Source organism: Moschus berezovskii, chromosome 24 (assembly GCF_049115385.1).
Source record: "Moschus berezovskii isolate FMDL1 chromosome 24, NW_MosBer_1.0, whole genome shotgun sequence".
Taxonomy (NCBI): domain Eukaryota; kingdom Metazoa; phylum Chordata; class Mammalia; order Artiodactyla; family Moschidae; genus Moschus; species Moschus berezovskii.
In genome coordinates, this window is record NC_142483.1 from 16,233,018 (window position 1) to 16,253,730 (window position 20,713).

A 20,713-nucleotide genomic window follows, 5' to 3' on the forward strand; every position below is an offset into this window, starting at 1 on the left:
TAATTTTCACATGTTTCAAAGTATTCTGCTTTTTCAACCATTAAAAATAGAGAAACTGTTCTTGAGGGCCTGAGGCCCTCTTTTCTCCCCCTGTTCATTAGAAAAACGAACATGAGTTTTGTTGGAGATTCTCCAATTTTCAATCAAGAATTTTGCTCAGTAGAGGACACAACAGAAGATTCTAGAAATTTCTTAAAATTTTAATTGGAGGCTAATTACTTTACAATATTGTGGTGGTTTTTGCCATATATTCACCTGAATCAGCCATGGATGTACATGTGTTCCCCATCCTGAACCCCCCTCCCACGTCCCTCCCCATCCCATCCCTCAGGGTCATCCCAGTGCACCAGCCCTGAGCACCCTGACTCATGCATCGAACCTGGACTGGTGATCTGTTTCACATATGATAATATACATGTTTCAATGCTATTCTTGCAAATCATCTCACCCTCGCCTTCTCCCACAGAGTCCCACAGACTGTTCTTTACATCTGAGTCTCTTTTGCTGTCTTGCACATAGGGTCATTGTTACCATTTTTCTAAATTCTATATATATGCGTTAATGTACTGTATTGGTGTTTTTCTTTCTGACTTACTTCACTCTGTATAATACACTCCAGTTTCATCCACCTCATTAGAACTGATTCAAATGCATTCTTTTTAATAGCTGAGTAATCTGAATACTCCATCATGTATATGTACCACAGCTTTCTTATCCATTCACCTGCCAATGGACATCTAGGTTGCTTCCATGTCCTGGCTATTATAAACAGTGCTGCGATGAACACTGGGGTACACGTGTCTCTTTCAATTCTGGTTTCCTCAGTGTATATGCCCAGAAGTGGGATTGCTAGGTCATATGGCAGTTCTGTTTCCAGTTTTTTAAGGAATCTCCACACTGTTCTCCATAGTGGCTGTACTAGTTTGCATTCCCACCAACAGTGTAAAAGGGTTCCTTTTTCTCCACACCCTCTCCAGCATTTATTGTTTACAGACTTTTTGATAGCAGCCATTCTGACCAGCATGAGACAGTACCTCGTTGTGGTTTTGATTTGCATTTCTCTGATAATGAGTGATGTTGAGCATCTTTTCATGTGTTTGTTAGCCACGTGTATGTAGAAGATTCCAGAAAATTAATTTCCAAAATACTGTTTTCTAACAGTATCTTTAGTACACCAGGCAATATTTACAATGTTTTGATCCCAAGCTCTACTTCCAAGTACTACTGAGTTAAAAATAAGGGTTAGAAATCTGATTCTTTAAAAAAAAAATTTAATTTTTTTAAGATGGGGGGACAATACTATGTCATACCACTGAAACAAATAGCTTTTAGGGCCATTGGAAGTGTACCGTATTTGGTGCAGGGGCCATAGCTGGTTGACCACAGCCCTGTACCACTGCTGGCTTCATAGGGGTCATGTCCTGGGCTAGTGGTCTTCAGCCTCAGCTTCCTGCTGAGACATACCCAGAGATGACTCTTCCAAGCAGGGAGTCTCTCACAGGCACATTCAGGTAGTCTTCAGGCTCTACCAGACAGCACAGGCTCGATTTGTACCCCTTCCTTGCAGCTGGGGACACAGGGTCCTGGTAAGCAAAGGGTATCTCTGACTTGCCTTTTATGTGAGTGAACGCTATCCTACTACATTTTATTCTCTTAGCTTTCCAAACAAATTATCCTGAACATAACACAAACTTTCCTGGACCATTAATACCATGAATAAGGGACATAAAATGTTATGATGCTTGGGATCTGCTTCACAACGATATGGGGCCAGGGAAAGGGTCTGTGTGGGAAATGGCATGGATTCCAGGTTTTGCTATAGAGTTCAGTCACTCAGTTGTGTCTGACTCTTTGTGTGGCAACTGGCAAATCTAGGGGCCAAACCTAGACTGGCGAAGGACGTAGCATGCACAGTTCTGCCTATGGTGCCTGGTCAAAATGCCCCATAAGGCAAAGATTTACTTCAATGGACAGAAAACAGTTTTGCAGATGTACTAGTGAATGCTGACCTGGAGCAGACAGGTGCCATCTGAGATTTTTACTTTACTTGTTAGTGAGGGTTTGTCTAGTGAGAAAGGATACTGAGGAGGCAGACATCATCTAGAATTGGATGTAAGTAGAAGAAACCTGGTGAAATGGGAAAAAAAAAAAAAATCCCACTACCGAATTTAAATAATTCTCAACTGCTATAGGCCAGAACAGAGCCAGATCCAGGAGGCTGGGAAACTGAGAACAGAGAGAGACACCTTGAAACATTTAAACTTAAAGGTAGGACACCCCACGGAGAGGCACCAACATGGCTGTCAAGATTCCGTGAAGTCTGTTTGATTACTGACTGGGCTACTATTTGCTCTCATTAAGAAATCCATCAACTTGCATGAAACAGGGCACTCAAAGCTGGTGCACTGGGACAACCCAGAGGGATGGGACTGGGAGGGGGTGGTTCGGGACGGAGGGATACATGTACACCCATGGCTGGTTCATGTCAATGTATGGCAAAAACCACCACGATATTGTAAAGTAACTAGCCTCCAATTAAAATAAACAAATTGATTTAAAAAAGAAAAAAAGGAAAGAAAAGAAACCCATCAACTGGCTCCTGATCACTCAGCTCCACAACATAAAACAATCTGATAGACTTCAACTCTGATTTGTCTTAGAAATGTACAGAGAAAACAGGGGTCATTCAAGATCAGGCTGCCCATCAGAAGAGACCTCTGTTCCACTGTATTGGTTTTAACTTGTGAAGGTGCTTTCCTTTCCCTACAACTGCCTCCTGAATCCACTCTTTTCTTTCATACAATAGCCCAGTCTTCCACTAAGAAGGCTGAGGGCTCCCCTCCATGCTGATCATAAGTTCCACTCATTACAGTTGTCTTGACTTTACCACCCCTTTCCTTGTGGTTTACATTGTTTTACAGTTAATACCCAAGATTCTCACCCTTCAAAACTTCTAGGTCACCACAAATATTCTTCTGTTCTCACTTCTTATGACACCTCCTGTTGCCAAAGCCGTCCCACCCTTTCATTTTATTTTGTCATCAAATCACCATAGGAAGAGGCAAGGAAGAATTATCCTGCAGGAGTCAGAGGGAGCATGGCCCTACCAACACTGTGATTTTTTACTTCTAGTCTGCAAAACTGTAAGAAATAAATCTCTGTTGTTCTCAGCCTACCTGCTCGTGATACTCTGTTACAGCAGCCATGTGAAAGGTATTTGCTGGAAAATGTCCCCCATAGTAAAGTTACTATTATTCCCTTTGTTACACAGAAATGGAAGAGATACTGTGGGGCTATGTGCATCCTTTGAAGCTCAGTTCTGTGAGTGTTTACCCAGCATATGCAAAGTGGCTTCACTCAAGTGTACAGGTGTCACCCTTGGGGGAACGTCTCCCGGCTGAACAGGGAAAACCAGAAGGTTGATCCAGGCAGAGCACCTGAGCGAGTTAGCCTCGGAGAAGTGGGGCCAGCAGGCAGGGCACAGTGGACCGCAGGGGTGCACAAGACACAGAGCCAGCGATGAGGAGGCCCTCACAGAGCTGTCTGAGAGAGGGGCGGGGCTGTAGGAATGAGACAGGGAGCTGCTTCGGAGCCTGCAAGGGACTTCATCTTATTTCTTCCAAAACAGAAAAAGGCAGTAATGAAATAATGGTTTCTAACTCCAAAATTTCCATTAAAAATTTTTGTTGCTGTTGTTATGTTTTCTTTTCCCTGGCATGGAGCTAACTGCCCTGGTATCATTTGCTACCAGCAGTTAAAAGGCAAATAATGAGGACCAGATTCCAACGGAAACCTGGCTTCATTGATTAGGCCAAATGCATTGCAGAATTATTGGTTGCTAACCCTCAAGGTGAACAAAAGGTCTTCAGACATGGAACTATAATTTTCCCCTAGAGACGCTTATTGGTGATTTCAACAGATGGACCATAGACTTTGTGGACACTGACAAACCACCAGGAACAGCTCGAGGAAGAACTCCCGACACGTTCCTCCAGGCTAATTGGAAAGGTGGAGCCCACACCCTTGTGCTTATCTTCTCCAGGTGCAAGTCTAGTGGCCTCACACTGCGCACCAATGGAGGGTAGATTTCCCTTTTGATGAAACGGCCCAACTCTCTCTGCATCAGATGCTACAAGGAAAACACCTTAATTTCCTTCTTGTGGTTTCTTTTTTTTTAGTTACTAGGGACTGAGCCTGGATAAATGAAAACCACAGGACACTCTCAGTTAGTTTCGTCTTTCGGCCAAGTTATAGACAGGGTGTTGCTGCACTGAGGATCTGATAATTTCTCCTGACTTCCCTCATGGAAATGCTAAAAAGCACATGATGGAAACATCAAAAGATGGTCTGGGCAAATTCACAAACTGAACCATTGAGGGCTGTAAAACTGAACACATTAAGGATGGGGAGATGGGCCTTATTCCCTGTATGTCAAGTCAGTCAACACCTTGACTTCTGCTTGAGCCAGTCAGTACCTACAGCCTCTGGCCAAGGTCAGCCTGTGAGGTGGTTGCTTTTAGGGGAACCATGCATAAGGCAGAAGCCTGAGAGGGGGACGCTGGACTGAACTCTCAGACACTGCTGGCATGAGCCTCTGAAAGTATGCTCAGTTCCAGCCCCAAACACAGCTCCCATCAAATGCAAGTAAAAAATGAGAAGGGAAAGAAGTCAGTTTATGACAATTTATGTGGTCATCCTGGCTTCATTTCCTCTAGGCTTCCCCTGCTTCCTTTCAGTTCAAAACACACGCTGGCAAAAACACTATCACTCTTGAATGTTCGTATAAACTTAATGGCAGAACGAAAGAAAGGAGAGTGTGCGGCGAGTTAGATGGATTTCATCCAGAGCACCCTGCAGGAGCAATTAATTTTACTGCAGACTCTGAGAGGGTTAATGTTCCTGGCACACCACTTCGTTTCTGAGAGAAGACCTCAAGCAAGTTATTGTCTGTATCCCTCCCATTATCGTTGAATGTTTGCCCCCACACTGGAAAAGAAGCCTGTTCTTCTCTGCAATGGGGATATTAATTTTTTTCTAAATGATGGTCTATGGGATAAAGAAAAACAAAACCATAACAACATCTTGGAAAATAATTTAGTAAAATACGCGACCCTCCAAGAGCTGAAGCGGGCAGCAGCCTAGGTTATGAACAAAGTCTCTTAGCAGTGCCAGTAAAATAAAACAGAGCCACTGTTTCAGACACCCTATTTTTGGCTAAGGTTTCACTCCTCAATTACTTTCAAAGTTATTCGTTTCAGTCAACATTGTAAGGGTAAGTCAACATTTGTCCTGGCAGCAAGCCCAATTTTGTTATTTTATTAGTCTGCTACTAGTTAAATTGGCCCAAGATTAAACACATCTAATAAATAGCCCCAGAAGATTGGAGTTTAGCAGAAAACCACATTCAAGTTCTTTTACACAGGATGTTACTATTATTTAACCTTGGGCAGAAGGAGACACGCACACCTTCACCCCGATAGGTTCCTTTAAGCAAATGCCAGCCCACTGCCTGAAACTCATTTTGGTCATGCCCAGACATGGCACTGCAGACCTTCAGAGAAAGAGGAAGCTAAATATTTAGCTCTCTCTGCGGTCCCTGGCTCAATATATGCCTTCTGATCATCAAGCAAAGCCCTGACTCTGTCAAGGAGAAAGGGCCAGATGTTTACAGCCGAAGCACTTTACGAGTCTGACCTGGAACAGTGTGAGAGATGCCGGCAGACTTGAGCCTCTGTGGCCCTTACAGGGAAGCAAACCTTAGGCACAGATGTTTTCTCTTGATTGGCAGCAGGTTATGTCTTTTTGCCAAGCAGGCCACAGAAGAAATGTGCCCACAGGTCTGGAAAATAGGGTCAGAGTCTCACATTACCGGTAGATGCCAACAAGTCACTCTGAGGTGACATGGTGACCTAATTACAGCCACAGGCCCGGAGGAAGGGCTCTGTGGTTCTGGGGTTTCAGTCAGTTGTTTCCTACTGACTTCCTGGAAGCTGTGGGGTGGGATACAAATTCTGCATTTGTTTATCTCTGTAAAAGGGATTCCCTGGCTTCCCCTTGGGCTGGGTTGAAGGTGTAGGGGGAGAAGAATGCACCGGGGATGCCAGCTCTGCTTCAGGGTTTGGAAAATGGTGTGTACAGACCTCAAGGGCACCTGAGGCTTCCTCTGTGTTTAAGAATAAGCAGAAAGTCTCTGCCGCAAGTGACAAAGTTCTTATCACTCTGGCGCCCTAAACGGCTCTTTGCAAAGGTTCTAAGGATAAAATATGAACCAACCTATCTGGCCAGAGGACAATGTCCTGTGAACGCCATACCTTCTGACTCCAGGTCAACAGTGTAACTTCCACAAGCTTGGTCTCATGCTCTGTGACGTGGGGGTGGCTCTCCTACCGACCCCAGGGTCATACTCATTCATCCCCTGTCGCACGGGACTCTTCCCTGCCCAGGGACAGAGCTGTCACTCCAGGTCACTGCCACAGTCTCACCAATGACATGCCCTGCTCTCTGAGGACTTGGGCTGCTACAAGACCACGTTTTGATTCCACATTCTTGCCTTCCCTTTCCTCCGGCAGTTTCATCATCTGCTTAGTCAAGCCCTGACTGGACACAGCAAAACTGGGAGTGGTTTGGCAAGATCCAAGGCTACATCCAAGTAGAAAAAAAAACATCAGCCATGAAATCCCAAGATAAGAACCTGAGGGGCTGAAGGGCACCCAAGTAGGGTGGGTCGTGAAGTCTACAAGGAACTCCTCCCAGCCCACCCCTCCCCAGCCCACACTGCTGAACTGTGGGCTAGAAGAGCTGGTTTCCAGTCTTGCCTGATCCCAGTACTATCTGGGATGAGGCGATGATAGGAATTTCGGGTGTTCAGGCCATGTCGGAGGTGCAAGGTAGAACTCCCAAAAACAACATGCTTCTTTTGGCTTCCAGAAAGCACCAGGCACAGATCCATTGACCTGTTCTCTCTCTCTCTCTCATCCTCCTGTCATCCCTTGAATCTCAGCATTATCTTAGCTTTCCAGAAGAGGAAAAAGAAGCACAGAGATGGAAAAGGATGCACAGATTGCAATCTCAGTGTCCCAGAGGAAGCACAGTGTGTTCCAGCCCAATCTGAGGTGAGCAAACACATCACAGGCAAGCAACACTGACAGCTGGGTCTGCCATCTGACTGAAGACGAGGCTGGGGTGAGGGATCCCATATTCAGCTGCTAGGTGAAACCTAAAAGGAACATCCAACCAAGGGCCCTGGGTCTGCAGGAAAAGAATGAGGACCCCCTCCTCTCGCTGCCTGGTCGGTTTCGGTTCTGGAAGCGAACAGCGATTTGGGGCAGTTTGCAAGCCTCACAGAGGTGTGACTTCCAGAGAGAAACATAAAGTGCAGTTACTGAGCTCCCTGGTAACCCTACGCTGACCCTCCGAGCACAATTTATCCCTTCAAACCGTTTGGTCCGTGCACATCCTCCGCGGCACATGCCTCCACTTGGAACCGGGGAAAACTGCACTTGCGTGTTACCGAACAGCCTGCTCTTGGCTGAGAACAGGATACAGTGAAACCTGATCCTTCAAAGTGGAAAAAGCTACCAGCCACACAGCCACCAGGGAGTGACTGAATTGGGAAAAAAGTTTTTTTCTTAAAATTGAAAACTTTCCTGCTTTGGCTTTCAGCTGACATCTTACCACCCACCAAGCAATGGTTTATAGGAAAATAAGGTACAGGAAACTGTGAGGTAGGTAATCTATAATGGATTCGTATGGCCTCGCCATTGCTCCCACACTCCCCAAGTGGGCAGATGAATAGCTTCACAATGTTATTCCTTGGGAGCTGTGTGTGTGTGTTGGTGAACACATGCAGAACACAAGACTGAACTCTGAGAGTTTTCCTTCTGTAGCACGTTTTTAATGACAGGAATTAAATCATGCCCACTAACAATGTATTTTTTCCAAAGGCTCATAACCAACCCTGGCTCCCACTGCTGTACACTTGCAACCTTGAAACACAGTGATTATGTGTTATTTCTAACTCTCAGCAATTAATATGCAACCAGATGTATCATTATCTACAGTCTATTAAAATTCAGAAGACTGTGCATTTGAAAAAGCCTGCATCACACTGACAAAGAAGGCAGAAACCTCAGAGCCCCAGCCCCGTTCCCCAGTCACACACGGTTCATTTCAATTACAAAGACACATGAGGGCAAATGAATAAAAAAGGGCACCTGACTTAAAAGAAGTAAATACAAATCTGTGATTTGGTTGTTTAGTTTTGCCACTGGAGATTCAGTGGTAACGGGTGCCAGTAAAAGTTTCCAGGAAAGACAAGGGCAGTTTTGTGGTAAAAGAAAAATGTTCTTTATTCCTGAAGTCAAGTGCTCCTGTGGCAGAAAGGGGCAAAGTTCCCATGAGCTTGCCAGCACTGGCCAGCTCTAGAGGGAAGGGCTCCTCCAGGAGACTGGTGAGGGTCTAACCTGACAGATTCCCCCCAATCCCCAAGCACCCCCAGGAATGAGGGGAAGGCCCATTCACCAGAAGGTGCTCCCTCCTTCTGCCCCATCACTTAGAGGTCAGGCTCTGGGCCACTCCTGAATTTACAAAGCAGGTCTGTGTAGAGGGGTGGCAAGGGGCTGCCCCAGCCCAGCAAAGCCTCCAGAATTGCGGCTACGTAAACTACATGCTGCCGGGGCCCTGACCGACCTACTGAGTTAGCTCACTCACTCTTTGTGAGCTTCTAGCAATTTTCTAGAAACAGGGAAGTAGTTCATTCCACCCTGACCCAGAAGTAATTCTCTTCTGATTTTGTCAAGAGGAGAAGGAGAGGAAGAGGGTGGGAGGATTGCAAAATGGGTAAAGGGGGTCAGCTCTATGGTGATGGACGGAGATGAAACTTTTGTTGGCGACTATGCAGAAGTCAAAGAGTGTACACAGAAGTCAAAATATAATGTTGCACACATGAAACTTAGATAATGTTGTAAACCAATGTAACCTCAATTTAGAAACAAAAAGATACCTCAGGATTAAAATAATAAAGACAAAAATAATTTTTTTTTTTTTAAAAAGAAGGAAGCACTATGCGGCCAATGGGATACCCCTGGATGGGGAGGAGGAGGTACCAAGACCCATGGGGTCTCCTGCTGCCAGGTGCCGGCACACACAGCCACTCATCTATTCCCCACAGCAATCCCATCACCCCACTTTACAGAAGAGGAAGCAGGTGTTCAGAGAAGTGAGGTGACTTGCCCCAAGTCATACCCAGTAGTTATTGGCAGAGCTGAAATTCAAGTTCAGCTCTTGACTTGAAAGCTTTTCTGGACAGGATATGCAAATTCCTCTTGCAATAACAACTACATTAATAGTAATAAATGGCTTCCCAGGTGGCTCAGTGGTAAGCCTGGAAAAGGGAGAGACAAGGGTTTGATCCCTGGTTCAGGAAGATCCCCTGGAGAAATAAATGGCAACCCACACCAGTATTCTTGCCTGGAGAATCCCATGGATAGAGGAGTCTGGTGGTGGGCTACTGTTCACAGGGGCCCAAAGAGTTGGACACAACTGAGCACCCTCCAACAGTAACGATACTGACGGCGATTCTGAGTCAGGCTTTGTCAAAGTATGCTCCAGGGGTGATTTCCTTGATTTCACTTACGTTAGTACTACTAATATACCCATTTCACAAAGCAGGCAACTACTGAGCCCAAGGCTGCGACTCTCTGCAAGGCTTGGTTCTAAACCACAGCACCGCTGTTTCCTAAGCCAAGGGTCAGGAGCCCTGAAGAAATCAAAGACTGTAGAGGCAGAAGGGACTAAGGAAAGGGGTGAAAAAGTAGGAACGTTGGTTCGACATCCAAGTCCTGAAATTCAGCAATCAGCACGCCTTTTGTGTGCTCCCCCCACATCATAAGAGTGCCTGGCCAGGCACACGGGCACCAAGCTGGTGTTCAGGTCAGGCCAGGGGACTGGTGGGTTAACCTCCAGCACCAGGGGGCTCATCGGATGACCCCTCCCAGTGCTGCCTCCCCTTCCCATTTGCCAAACTCCCCACTGAGGCTGCCACATCCTGAACCAGTTTTCCACTGATTGACAATCACTGCCAGTACTTTAGGGTTGTGAATGACCTCATCAAACTCAAGGAAAAATTCCTTGAGGGTCAAAGCATGCCCTTCTTTTTTTTAAACCCAGAAAGAAGAAAAAAAGAAAAAGCTAGCCTGAGTCTGGTCTCAACAAATATTTACTGACAATCAAACAGCACTGGGAGTCATTTTTAGTTGTCCAACTCTTCGCCAACTTCTAACAAATGACCTATTTATAATTAAAGTGTGCTGTTAATGAATACGACATGAAAAACTCCCAAAGCAACCTAATCCTCCTCACCTTCCCTGGGTCTGTGTCTGTGGTCCGAATGTGGGTGAGGCTCCCGGATGAAACGTGTCAGGTGGGGGCTGGCCTTGAGGACAGGACACACTCCTCATCTCCCAGGAGCAGGGTCCCTCTCTACCCAGAGCTCATCCCACACCCTCTGCGGGAGAGTTGTTATTGGAACACTAGAAAACCACACTAAATGTTTTCATCCTACCTGGCAGGGATAAATGTGAAACTGGCCAGTGTGCTTGGAACATCTTGTTTTTTCAAAAATAAAGCCCAGTGCCAACTTGGATCCCTGGGAAACTGGGTGGATGTTTCTTAAAAGGAAGAAGTGACCTCCCAGCACATCACTTGATAGGGATGTTCTCCCACAGCTTCTGCTCAACTTATGGACGGGGAAAATAGATGCTGTTGTGGCTAATGGTCTGTGCAGCACTTGCTCTGTGGACGCCCCCAGCATGCCCCATTTCATGGTTACAACTCCCTTGGAAGTTCTCATTTTACAGATGAGGAAACTGAGGCTTGGAGGATGAGTCATTGGTGCAAGGTCTCTTGCTCATAAGTGGCCAAGTTTGGGGTTCAAGCGCAGCTCAGTCTGACCTTCAAATCTAACTTTCTAACCATGACACTCCTTGGCTGCCCCAAATTAAAATGTGATATTGCTCCATCCCTTCCCTCAGGGTAAAGGGGAAAAGGAAGAAGCAGGGATGATTTTGGTTGGAACTTTGGAACTTTTACTTGAAGTTTTGAAAAGAAAAGAAAAAAGGTTTTTGTTCTTAGAATAGAAATCCAATTTTGTTTTTTGAAATTGGCTAGCAACAAGTTCATAATAATTTTTTATGTCACATTCTAAGCCAGCTTTGATCTATTTAAAAATCTTAATACCTGAAATCCGGGTTCTATGCTCAAAGCCCAAGTTTCTAGTCTGTAAGTCACTGTACCCAAACTTGGAAATTTTTGTGGCAGAATGCTAGTCCTAGAAAGGTCTCAGAACTCGACAATGCACTGTTTCCATCCCCTTGGTTTCATCATGGCAATTTTTTGCTCTGTGTACATGTCCCCTGAGCTATTACATAATGTTTCCTTACTCACTTTTTTCTTTTATTTAAGTAAAGGTATTGTAAAAATCAACCCTATCATTGTCTTAAACAGAAAATCACTATCAGCTGCCATAAATAGAAACTACTTTTTTAAAAAATGAACCCCCACTGTTAAATTTCTGTTAGAGATGCTTGCCTGCCTGAAGCCTGTGCTTTGTTAAAAAGGGAAATTAACAAGTGCCAGAGAGGCATTAAAGACACTAGCTCCAAAGGAATCTTTCTCTTCCACATAATGAGAAAGATCAGAAGGGAACTGGAAAGGGAAAGTGACTGAAAACTGTTTTGTATCTTGTCTCCGGGTCACCTAGTCCTGTATCATTTGAGCTACCACAAATGTTAGGAAACCCATCTTCTGGGAAATAATGGTCTAACCCAGTCTACTCATTCAGCAACAAAGATGCTGAGGTTCCAAGAAGTTGAGCCTGCTAGCACCCTGTTCCCAGCTGGTAGTGAAACTCTTCTAAGAACCAGCTTAGAAATAGATGCTGCTAAAGAAATTCAGGTGAGCACTTAAGAGTCCTACAAAGCAAAGGTTTCTTGATATTGAGCCAGAACAATGTTCACTCTTCTAAACTGTTACAGCCTGGGCACAAAACATTTGGAGACTGACAAGAGAAAATCAGGTATCTTTTCTGATGCTGTCTCCTTCAAAGCTCTCTGAAAAGGCTCCATCAAACAGCTGAGGCGGAAGGCTAGGACTCTTCACTATGCATCTGTGGTTGACACGTCATCTACCATCAATTTTTTCGCCTTCAGTCTATTTCCTTCTTCACAGTGGTTTCTTCACAGTGGTCTTCTGCAAGACCACACCCAGAAGAACCAGGCAGTCACCTACCAGCAAGGAGGATGGCTGCCGAGGTGTGAGAAAATGAACCAAGGCAGCCAAAACCTAACAGGATACAGATGGGTCACCCCCCTCTGTGAAGTCAACAATAAGAACACTCGTCTTCACCAGTGACCTTTAATTATCGTCCCTTTATTTGCCGGGGGTCGTTCTTGACAAGCTTACGTCACTTGAGGATTATGAAACATTAGCACTGCAATATAAGATAACATGCTTGAGGAGGGAGCTTGCACTGGCCTTGTGTCAGGGCCAGAAAGCACAGAGGGAAACTTTATCACTTAGTCCCTTTGGCCATTGGGTCCAACTCCCTCTCTACCCACTGGCCTGTTCCCTTTTTCCTTCCGCAGCTTCTTCCTATAGCAAGACTTCAAAGTTTCAAATCTGACAATGTATGGCAACTGGTAAGCATTTAACTTTTTTTTTTTCAAGGTCCTGACATAGGCTTTCAGTTTTATCTAATTCAAGCAGGTTGCCAGGTCCAGTGGTATCTATGGAAACAGTACCCTTGGGGAAATACTCTATTTGTTATTACCATTTAATTATCACTTCTGATGCAAATTACATCTGCAGAGCTCAGAAAGACATCATTTTAAGGGATGTCATCTACATGCAGAGAAGTTTGTCTCTCTTCTTTGTGGGCTTCCTGTTTATTTTAACAGGGATCTCACACTGCCTTCCCAGGGAGCTCAGATGGTAAAGAATCTGCCTGCAATGCAGGAGACCGGGGTTTGATCCCTGGGTTGGGAAGATCCCCTAAAGAAGAGAATGGCTACCCGTTTCAGTATTTTGTCTGGAGAATCCCCATGAACAGAGGAGCCTGGTGGGCGATAGTTCATGGGGCCACAAAGAGTCAGGCATGATGGAGTGGCTAAGCACAAGGCCTCGCACTTGGATCTGCAGGAGTTCGGGCCAAGGGAGGGCCCACAAGTCCACCGGCCCCCAGGTGAGGTATGCAGTGTTCAGGTTAAGTTTAATGGGGTTCACTTTGAACGCACCCGAAACAGTGCTGCTTACAATCAGCCTCACTCAGGAACATGACTGGCTGAAGCCAACATTCTGGTGTGCCAAGAGGTTAAGGCTAGTCAAGGAGGGACCAGCATTTTAGCCTTGCCTCCTGAGCTCTCTGAATCTCTGTTGCCAAGACAGGCCCCGTGCCTTGTGCAGGTCCCTAAGCAGGTGCAGGATTCGAAGGAGACAGAGCACACGAAAACAACAGGCTGTTATCAGAACACTAGGCAGCAGGGCTCCAGCGATCACAACGAGACGGGAGGGGGCGGCTCTGACTGAAAGGCCCCTTCCCCCACTTCCCTACACGCCATGTGCAGGCACACACAGTTGTGCTGGTTACATCATCTGTGTAATTATGCTCAACTTTCCGCCTCTTCGTTTTTCTCAGGAACACTAGGGTATTTCTGTTTGCTAGTGTGGAATGGCTCAAATGATGTCATTGATCCCTGGCCCAGAGGCCATGGCACATGGAGCCATCTCCTTCTCAAAGGTCCGAGAGGTTGCTGGCTCTTCTGGCTGTTATAAGTAAGCAGGAAAGGATGCTCGCCTGAAACCAGACGATCAGACTTAAAGCTTTCAGCTCTGCCAGTCCTGGCAGTGTGATCCTGGGGAAATAATTGAATCTCTCTGACTTCTGGTATATTCTTATCTTTAAAGTGAGGGTTATTATACTCAGGTGAGGCAAACAATATAAAAGTATTCTGAAACCTATAGAATGCATAAACATAAAACATGAACATTATTGCATATAATGTCATTATGAACAACTCTGGACACAGCTTTATTCCCACAAGAGTTAGAATACTGGGTGCAAAGATTAGAACCATTTTTGTCTTTTAATATACACAGAAAAGTCTGCTCACTGCACACAGAAGTATTTTATTTCTCTGCAGCATCCCCAGCTTTGGGTTTTATCATGTCTTTAAAGTACTTGTGACATCAATTAGGTATGAAATAGCATCTTAAAATTATTTGCCTTTTCATTTCTACAATTTCTATTGGAGTGAACTTTTAAAATAATGTTACTTTTGTAATGTGAACTGCCTGTTATTATCTTCTTGCCCATTTGTCAATGGACATCTTGGAGCGTTCTTTTATATCTCTATGAATTATGTAGATAACAAAGATTAATCTTTTGTCTGTCATCTCTATTTCAAAAGTCTTTTTCAATGTACCAGTCTACTCCCCTTGTCTAAAAAGTGCACTAAATATGAAAACAATCTTGTTTGTTGATATAACATCATACAGTGTCTTTAGGCTGGTCAGAACTCAAGAGATCACTGAGGATGTCCAATGCAAACGAGCAAGGAAGAGAAAGAGTTTGGACATTATGTCCCATTTGGAAAAGTTAGAGGAACCAGGATGTCTAGTCAGGAGAAGACAGGCACCTGGGGGAAGAGTGTGTGTGTGTGTGAGCACACATTTGTGGAAGAGAAGTAGACAGTAGGGAGAGATAAAACACTGACAGAGATAAAGTGTCATTGTATAATATTCAGCTTGAGAAAGGAATGTTACAATTAAGAAAAGATTTTCTCATGATCCACAATGAACAAAGATGCAATGTATAGGCTTGGAAGTTTTCCTGGAAGTGTTTGAACCGAGATTGAAAGGCTCCAGCAGTGGACGAGAACTGGGCTCCATGTTCTCAATAGGCCTTTCCCAAAAACTGAGGTTCTCTAATTCAATGACCCCGGGTCATTTCCTAGAGGCTGATTTTGTTTATTTGTTTCATAAATCCCCGGAAAAAAGCCTGTTTTGCTACTCCTTTCCTCCTCATCTTAAGAGCCAGAAAAAGAAAATTTAAAAAAGTGAACTTACCGTTAAGGTTTCTGGGTTGCTGCTGCTGCTGCTGCTAAGTCACTTCAGTCGTGTCCGACTCTGTGTGACCCCATAGACGGAAGCCCACCAGGCTCCCCCGTCCCTGGGATTCTCCAGGCAAGAACACTGGAGTGGGTTGCCATTTCCTTCTCCAAGGTTACTGGGTTAGCTCCCATTAATTAAGTTGACTAAGAATCAGCTGCCTTCTTGCAAAAGGACACAAAGACCCAAACACAGAAGAACCAGGCACAAGTGTTCCTAGACTTTAAAAGATCCGTTCCTTTCCTAGCTAAAGGTTTGGAGGCCTTTCTTGACTAATAGCCTCTTCTTAGCTAATAACCAGTGTCAAGTCATAAAAAATTGAAGGCATTAGAAACCACTGGCCTTTACTCCAAATAGTCCATGAGCCAACACAACAATGATAAATGGCCGTGAAATCACAGCAATTTCCTCATTTTGTGTGAGCTCCTTTCCCATTACTGGAGCTGACAAATTATGGAAGGCAACTGTGTGCACACAACACAAACGAAGAAGCCCTTCCAAATACACACACACCATTAGTAACAATTACATGTACATAGGACTTTGCAAAATTTGCCTGTGATCAGTAATTTATTTTCATTTGGTTGTTATGAAAATAGTGATACTGGTCCAGGATTTTACAAGCAATCACAAAGTATCTTAAGAAAATGACACAATTTGCACATATCCAGATGGTGGTCAGAAGCTTCCAAGTTACTAGTTTATGTGGAAGGCTGGTGGTTAATGCAGATAAGCAAAATGACTAATTGCAGAACTAACAGTGTCACCTCCACAGTGCTGAGCATGCGGAATTCTGCCAAAGACTAGTTCCTTGGTCTTGAGAAACACAAAACGGAAGTTACCAGAGCCCTCCCAAGTTAAGGTTTGCAAAACTCGCTACTGTGGGTCGTGGCCACTCTATGAAGTGGCTTCCAGACGCACTCACTAATGGTGGGGTCTCCCTTCCAGGCACTCAGAGAAAAAATGGGCTTTTGACCATGAGGCAATTTGCTCTGGCAGGCATGCTCACCCTTCGTGTGTTATGTGGTGAGGAGACTGGCGATTTAGTCATTTAGAGGCAACATGAGTGGTTGGGAAAGTACAGACTTTGGGGTCAGACTGGGGTATGAATACTGGCTCCTCCATCTACCGGCTCAGCCATCCTGGAAGGGCCACTACCCAGCTCTGAGCCTCAGTTTCTTCCCAAAAAAATAGCGGGGGTGCAGTTACACCAAACTCATAGGATCATTGTAAGGATGCTTAGAGGACTTACAGTCAGACCCCTGCTGCACAGATGTGCATAAAACAGCATTTAGGGAATAAGGATGGTGATCATGCTTCTTAAAATTGTTTTAGGAAATTTTCTGTGATACAGAGGTCCTGATGATGCTGCTGTTTACGGAGCAATTACCATATGCTTAGCACTGTACCTGAATCATCTCATTATGGTAGCGCCATCATCATGCCCATTGTATAGCTATGGAACTGGGGCTGAGAAAAGCACAGGAGGCTGTCCAAGGGCACATCACTAGCAGGTGGTGGAGATGGCACTGGGATCTGGACAGTCTTATTCCAGAGTTGATGCCCTGAACAGCCTCAAATGTACATGTCAGTGTATTTGTTCTCTCATAAACCTACTCCTAGTTCACAGGCATCTTGGAAGACCAGGACCCCCAAGATACCGATCCCCAAGAGAAACATGGCCTATGACTATACTCGGCTCCTGCCAGCAAGTGAGACACCTTCACTGTCCATGAGGCTCCCATCCAGAACCATCTGAGGTCACATGATTCATGGAGTCTAACTAATCACATGATGAAATCAAGATTCCAACTGCAATAACTCCTTGGAGCTGTTTCCATGTAGTTGGCTGTATAAATGGTCAGCTCAACACTGTATGAAACAAATTCCAAGAAATGTATAAATCACTAGAAGCCAGCTCACCTCCTTAGCTCTCCAGCTGGCATGTAAGGAACACAGCTCCAGATGCATATATTTCAAATACACTTGTGGACGGGGGGCATAAATTATGGTGGGGCACAGAGTTCATCTTGCCCTTTAAAACAGAAACTTGAAAGGTACCTCCTCAGTTAATGTGTTTTAAAGCACTTTACATGGTTTTTGTTTTGTATCCCCCTTTTTTTTCACAGAGGTAAACATCCATAGATGCCACAGGATACACTGGTATTAAACCCTAGACGGACTCCATCAGGAAACCTGGCACTGGGTCTTGGTCTAACTGCTGGTGTGCTCAGTGGCTTTCTGCAAGTCACTTCCCCTCAGTGTCTTTATACATAAAGTGAGCAGAATAATACTTGTTTTATGTTACTCTTACAACATAGTTAGGTTCTCAAATGAGACATTAAATGTGGCACTTAGAAAAACAATAGAACTCCGTCATTTCTAGGTCATTCCAAGGTTCCACATAAAGCTACTGGCTGAGTCAAAGTTAGAACAAAGGAACAAGCCAGGGACATATACAAGAGAGACAAGAGCAATGACTACAAACATCACTAACTAAATCTGGCCTACACGAGATCGACATCTGAGACAGTGAATCTTAAAGCCAAAAGTAAGCTGTTCATCATATTGTCAGATATATTCTTAGAAAGAAAATAACAGAATCACCACTTTATTTTCATTAAATGGACTCCAAAACTTCTAAAACCTCTCACCAGGCTCCAGCTTCCTTAGCCAACATATACATGCATTTGAGCCTTCTTTCTTGAAAAGCAAACCTCCCCACGGGAAAACAGTGACTTCTGACTTGGGATCGGTGTTAATTCATTAGGACTAACAACTTTTCTTTGAGTGACTTAATCAGGTATTCAGAGCACTTAATAAGGCCTAGAAAATCAGTTCCTTCTGCATGAGAAGTAAGTACCGTAAAATACATATTAAAAAAAAGATCAATGGAACAAAGTTGCATCGATGAGTCAGAAGAAATAAGCTTAATGATGCTCATGTGATACTATGTTTCTCTGTGAAAGTCTAGTGCTACTGGACTAAGATGAACTAAGCTCCTTAGATTTCATGGTTAATGATTAGAGCTGGAAGGAGCAAGTTGGTTGTCGTATTAAAATTAAACATCTGCAACCAAACTCATATACCTGTGTCATAAGTAATACTAGATTAAGGAGCCACATTGTATTAATAGCATAATCCATGTAGAATAATTTTAATATTTAAAATAGATAATTTAAAGAAGACTAAATATTTAAACCATATCATTTTTCTCTATCACTGAAAACTATCATTGAAATTTAAAAATGTACAAAGCTTTTAATTCCGAGTAGAAATTTTGTTATGATGTGTTTTCAAGAGAATGTCTGTTGTGGCACATTTTTACTCAAGTGCATGGTATCAAATGCACATTAGTGACACCCGCCCCTTCCCCATGAGCCTTGCCCAGCACACGTGCTGCAAGAATAGGAACGAATGCTAGAGAGCACTTGCCCATGCAGCACTGTGTGCCCACTGTCTTCCTCACAGCAAATTCTGAAGGACAGTCATTATGTGCTAAAGGGCACAGGTGCTTTGCTTCAGCTACCCCTGAAGGTTTAAAAGGACTTTGGATCGGCCAATCCTTCTTTTCAGCATAACCACCTTCTTTCTACAAAGAAAATGATCCTGAAAAACTACCTGTATTGGAAGTAACAGTCCTTACCTAGCTTATAAACAAGGATATACTCATGCTTTTTCAAAAGGCCAACTAGCATATGCTGCTTTTTTAAACACAAATGCTGACGACACCTGCTGGTAGTAAATATATTTTAATTAACTGCCTATGGAGAAGTGAGGCCTGCAAAGGAGGGCTGTTTTCTGAGCTGATATTGAAACAGAAAACGAGCCCCCACATCACTTAGGTTTCTTTTTCTAACTCTGCCTATTGCCATTATCAGGAAGCAAAATACCAGATTAATGAAGCTAGGGGATGTACTGGATTTGCCTCCTTGGACTCGAGGAGTATACGGTATACGAGATACTTCTACTCTGATTTAACCACTAGGGAGAAAATCCCAAATAGTGATACCTGAAAAATATTACCAACTATTTAAAAAATTGTTCCTCTTCCACCCTTATTCCTATACCAGAACATCCCCATAAAAGGAAATTAAGTCACATTTCATAATCTGGATCCAGCTACTGTGAAGAAAATCAGTATGTGACTTCTGGTGATACATTTCTCATATCACATTTGTGAGATACAGATATAAATATATATTTTAATAAATAGGAAAAGAATAAGAAAAAAATGAAGCATATGGGTTTTATACCTACACCTTTAGTCAAACTGCACAAAAATATAGGACTAAGTGATAGCAGGAAGGGACCAGAGTCTACAGCTATCCTCATTATGCTTTTCTTTGACTAAATTCATTAATTGAAATCGGTTATGCTTTGCTTCCTTCCAAAAGGAATTTGAGAGGACACTAGCTTCACTGCTCCAACATTCATTAAATTGTGAAGTTCCCACTGAAAAGATCACATATCTATTCTAAGCTTGAACAACTTGAATTCTGTGCAGTTGCTATCCTGTCAAAACTTCAGTAAGAGCCCAAACACCATTAAGACCATCACACTTCCACAGCTGCTGGGAACAAAAGCCCTTTGTGAAAATACACAAGTGAATTGAGGTGTAGGACAGGGGTGAGAATTTAGTCTCTACTCAACTTATAGAAAGCTGATTACAACCTGAAACTGTTTATAGAATCGTGTCAGTGTGGAGCAGCTCTTGTTAGAGGCAATGAATCTTTGACGCTGTTCTCCCAAATATACATAATTTAGTGAACCAAATGCACACAGCTAAGCAAACCCAAGGGTGGCAGGTGGGTGGACCCCCAAAAGCACTGTGATAAGGCTGGAAGCACCCCTTCCCCCAGACTTTCCCCCTCATGGTGGGGGCAGAGTGGAGATCTCCCAGAAACACATCAGCGGAAATGATGATCTGGGTCCTGTGGATCCCACTACAGCTTAGTCACAGCAAAAGTGCAATCTAATGAAAGCAACTGTATTTCCCAAGACCCTCAAAGAAAGAAAGAGACACTTTCTCCTCCACCTGAATCCAACCTTTAAGGCCAATGAGCTGTTTGGCAGAGATAAAACACACAGGAGAAAAAGGCAGACTAAACACCAGCCAGGAGGACTCCCTCACCTCACCATCCCGGTACAGGAAAGTTACCAGAAGGAGAAATGCTTCCAGTCTTCCAAGACAGCTTCCCACTGCCCCAGGGAGTTTAATTCATTTTCAGAATCCACATGCAACACATTCAGATTACTCATTTATCTCCCAGACCCCCAACTGAATGACTCCCACTGGCCACAGGGACAAGCAGAGGTGCCGTGTCCTGTCTTTGCTGCCAAACAGCTGCAAGTCCAAGCCTGACAGGTGAGAGGTCCCGAGGGGTCCTCAGGAATGTTGCCCTGCCCTCCCCCAAACCTCCTGCAAGAGGAATCCTGTGCTTTTAAAGGGTAGCTCTTCCCTGATGACCGAGCCCATTGATGCAGTATGAGAAAGTCCCTCTGTGGAGTGGATCCACAGTCTGTGAGCTCTGCAGGATGCAAGGCAGAG

General features: G+C 44.2%; 1 protein-coding gene across 4 annotated transcripts in view; it reads right to left on the reverse strand.

Moving 5' to 3' along the window:
- Positions 1-20,713, reverse strand: part of ARHGEF3 (Rho guanine nucleotide exchange factor 3) — a 319,599-nt gene that overhangs the window by 47,001 nt on the left and 251,885 nt on the right. The gene's annotated exons all lie outside the window — the stretch shown is intronic.